Raw genomic sequence first — 4503 nt, 5'->3', positions numbered from 1 at the left:
TAGTCACTCAGGGATGGCCTGAGACCATCCAAGAATTGCCGACATCCCTTCGTCAATTTTGGTCTTACAGAGATGAAATCGGAGTATCACACGGAGTACTCTTCAAGGGAAGTCAAGTCATCATACCGAAGACACTAAGGAATGACATCCTTAGACAGCTTCATCTAGGACACATGGGAATCGAAAGCACGAGGCGACTTGCTCGTGAGACAGTGTTCTGGCCAAACATCAACAAGGACATTGATCAGTTGATAAAGCAGTGTGAAACATGCCAGAAACACCAAGCAAGACAGCAGAAAGAGCCACTGCATCCCCATGATGTACCACCAGCACCATGGACCAGACTGGGAAGTGACTTGTTCATGCTCAATAGACAAGAGTATCTACTCGTTACTGATTACTATTCCAAGTATCCGATCATTGCTAAGCTAACCGATACATCCAGCGCAGCTATAGCAAGACAGATGACGGGAATCTTCAGTCTGTTCGGTCCACCAGAAGAGATTGTGTCTGACAACGGTCCACAATTTGTCGGAAAAGCATTCCAAGACATGTGCAAGAAGTGGAATATCAAGCACATCACTTCTTCACCGCACTATCCAAGATCCAACGGATTAGCTGAGAGAATGGTTCGTACAATCAAGAATCTGTTGACGAAGTGTTCTCAAACTAGCCAAGACAGTCAACTAGCCATGATGCACCTGAGAGCAACACCAGTTGACAATAACTTGAGATCACCAGCAGAGATGTTGTTTGGAAGACCCATCCGAACCACATTGCCAAGTCACTATCTTTCGAGAGATTCTGCTGCTACCGAGTTTCTCTTGAATAGGCAAGACAAAATGAAGGAAGTGCATGATCGACATGCAAGTTCTGATCTGCCACCACTGCATGTAGGACAGCCAGTGAGAGTTCTGCATCCAAGAGACAACACTTGGATACCAGCCAAAGTATCCAAAGTCTGTGAAGAACCTCGATCCTACGAAGTTTCAACGCCGAATGGAGGAATCTTGAGGAGAAATAGATCTCACTTGAGGGAAATTCCATCCACCAACCCAACTCCGAAGCGTGTGAGGTTCGACGAAGAAAACCACTCCACAGAAACTCAACCAGAGGAAGACAACGTCCAACGAACACCAATGTCCAACTCTAATCAATCTCAACAGACACACTCACAAACCACGAGGTCTGGACGCACTATTCGCAAACCAGAGAGATTCATGTTCGACGATTGAACATTATGAACACTCTAAACTCTCAAACAAAGAGGAGAAAGAGAAGAAAGAAGAACACTGAAGACATTAGTGTAGTTTTAAGTTTATTATATGCATGTATAAACATTGTACATTATTTTTGGTATGTCAAGATAGTGTTCACGAAATTATCAAAAAGACACTATAACCAAAACTTATTGTTTGGAATTGTTTGGAAATATTGATTTCAGGATCAATCCGGTTATCCAAATTATTTTCAGTTTTGCACAAGATTGAAGTTATGTAAAATTGAAGATGCATATGGGTCATTCCATAAAGGTCGGACGTACATTCGGACACATTTATGAGCTGTATCTCCTTTGATTTGATAGCAGTGTTTTATTTTTTTTTAGTATATCACAACACGTTACCTAGGTTATCATTACACCATGACAGGAATAGGCTGCAATATGAAGAATAGAAAATATGGGCAAAAATGTGAGGGGTCGGACGTACATCAGACGAAAACAGGTTTTATGCTTTTAGAGTTCATGTCAAAATCTCTGTGATTTTTGTGATGCAGGTACTAAAATTGTAATATGAGCTGTTAGCTAAAGGATGAATCTTAAAAGAAATGAAGCAAAGAAATTGATAGGCATTGCCTTGTTTTAGTTACAGGCTGATCTATTTGGGGTCGGACGTACACTTTGAAGGGGTCAGACGTACATTGTGCAAAATATTTGCACACTGTACGTCCGACCCCCTTCGAAGATCAGTTACACAAAACATAGACATTCTAAACTGGATTTTTTTAAATATACATACTGTTTGGTTAGTTGTCTTTCACATAAGACGGAATTAACAAATGAATCTGATGCTGGTGAAGAGTTATGCTTGATTAAAGTTGACATGCATTCAGGCAGTGTACGTCCGACCCCATACTGATTTTTCTCACAGTCAAGCAAATTGCTCCTCATATTTATTACAAATGAGTCAGTGGGTTTAAACTGTTTCCATTTTGATATCTACATTTTTAGATCACATCAATAATGAAACAACTCAACTATTCACACAATGCAGGATATTTTTTACTGTTAAACTTCAAGTAAAATGTATCTTTTTTAATGGTTTGCAAAAGACTTGACAAAGAATTTCTTCAACATTAAAAAACTTGTCCTGTTACAAACTATGTTTGAATAAGGTGGGTTATGAACCATGAGTCTTCCCTGATGTTGCAATCAACAAAACATGCAATATGACCTTTTGACCCCTAGATGACCTTTGATCTCTCCATTCTTAAGAACACATGCAATTTTCCCCACTGATCGTTTTGTTCCAAGTTTGGGCAAAATTAATGCAAAAATATGTCATTTGACATTTTTACACCTAGATGACATTTGACCTCTCCATCCTCTAACAAATATGTTGTACTACCCACTGATAATTTGTTCCAAGTTTGAATACATTTGAATACAATACACATAAAAAAACTACCGGTATCAAAAGTTAACTTTTGACCCCTTGAGAGCTTGAACAATTGACCTTGAAATAACAAAATGATCAAAAGTGACCTTTTGACCCCTAAATGACCTTAGAAATTATCATCTTCATCAACCAAAAAATTGTATTACCCACTGATTTTGTGTTTCAAGTTTGAACAATATTGATGCAAACAAAAAAAAAATGATTTAAACAAAGTCTTCAAAAAATGACTGAATGGCCTCTTATCTTTTAACCTTTTGACCCCTAGATGACCTTTGACCTCATCAACACACACATGGTATCAACCAAGGATCATTTGTACCAAGTTTAAACAAGGTTGATGCAGAAAAAAAGAAATGAGAACAAGTCAAAATTAAATGAATAACTCTTCACATTTTCATAACTTACACCCCTATAGGCAAAAGTAGAATAGTCTAGACATCCATGTATTATTATAGCAAATGGGCAGATCTATTTACCATAGAGGGGCAATTACTGTACCTGAGATTGAGGGGAAGTGGCAATTTCTTCTTTTATATGGAACTTCTTTGTTTATTTAATTTCTCATGTATTGTAGGTTTTTTTTTTTTTTTTTCTTTTTTAATTTACTGCAGGCTATTATTCAGTCATAATTACCACTAAATTCAGTAAGTTATGTGATAATTTGAGATGAAGGAAGGCAGTTTCCATTGAATATGCACACAAAACACAAATAAATCACCATTTCTTGAAGATGATATCATCATTTAAAAATCTTATTCTTTGTGAAATTGGTCTCAAAACTTGTGGAAGATTTCAATGAAAAAACCAATAAAACTTTACAGCGATATCAAGGTGTGTTAAAGAACTATCATGCAAAATATTAAAGATGGAGGTGAATTTTGCCCCCACTATTTGTTGGGTAAAAAAAATACAAAAAAGGTCATTTTAAACTAGATTGAAATTGAAATTTGTATTCAATTTTGAAAGATTGATAAGAGTAAAAGATGTTATGATATTAAACTTTTGCAAAAAACATCTGAGCAGTGAAAGATAACTTCATAAAAAAAAGTTTCAAAGGGGTCGGACGTACAGGGGGTCGGACGTACAAAAAAGTTGTACGTCCGAACCCCACTTAACTTGAAATCCTGGACTAGTGGTGAGCTACCTTCTGGCATATATATTAAACAAACCAAGCTTGCTTTGCATCTGACTTTGGGAAAATTTATCTGCTTTTGTTTTGCTTGTAAGAAAAAAAGTGTATGTGAAAGGGGGTCGGACGTACATGTGAAAGTGCCTGCTTTTAATATATTTGGTTTAAAAAATATAAGAACAATAGAAAAAACCTAACTTATTTTTTAGAAACCTGACATAATAACAACTTGGACAACATTCAACTTTGATCATTTCAAAGCTTTTAAAAGCTTTAAAAATTGTTGCAAACTTGACCTTTTAAAATAAGGAACATTTTAGTTTGTTGCTATGGTGACTTCAATGCCTTGCCAAAATGAAACGATACATTGTTTGAAATTATTTCTTTCAGATTTATACATTTCAGTGTCTTAGCTTTCAAGTGATACCTAATTTGTTCTGTTTGTAGGATTTTGAAATTTTGACCAAAAGGTTTACTATTTTATGGAACTGCCCATATAGTTTATCACAAATTGATATTATTCTCAGTTCTCACAAACCAAACAATTTCTATATTATTATATGATAAATCACAACTAAGCCAAATTACCAAAATTTGCAGACTACCAAAAGTATTGTTTGAAAACAATATCTTTGAAATTTGAAATTCTCAATCTTATCAGAAGAAGGGGGATGTTACGATATCAGTATGGATATC

General features: G+C 35.9%; 1 long non-coding RNA gene across 1 annotated transcript; it reads left to right on the top strand.

Annotated features, from left to right (window-relative positions):
• The first annotated feature begins 1517 nt into the window (after window positions 1-1517).
• Window positions 1518-2319, top strand: LOC121419314. Its single transcript, XR_005970576.1, has 2 exons — window positions 1518-1908; window positions 1965-2319. It is a non-coding gene; the product is annotated as an uncharacterized LOC121419314 (long non-coding RNA).
• Window positions 2320-4503: the final 2184 nt, after the last annotated feature.

Source organism: Lytechinus variegatus, chromosome 7 (genome assembly GCF_018143015.1).
Source record: "Lytechinus variegatus isolate NC3 chromosome 7, Lvar_3.0, whole genome shotgun sequence".
Lineage (NCBI taxonomy): Eukaryota > Metazoa > Echinodermata > Echinoidea > Temnopleuroida > Toxopneustidae > Lytechinus > Lytechinus variegatus.
This window is presented reverse-complemented; position numbering and strand designations above follow the sequence as displayed.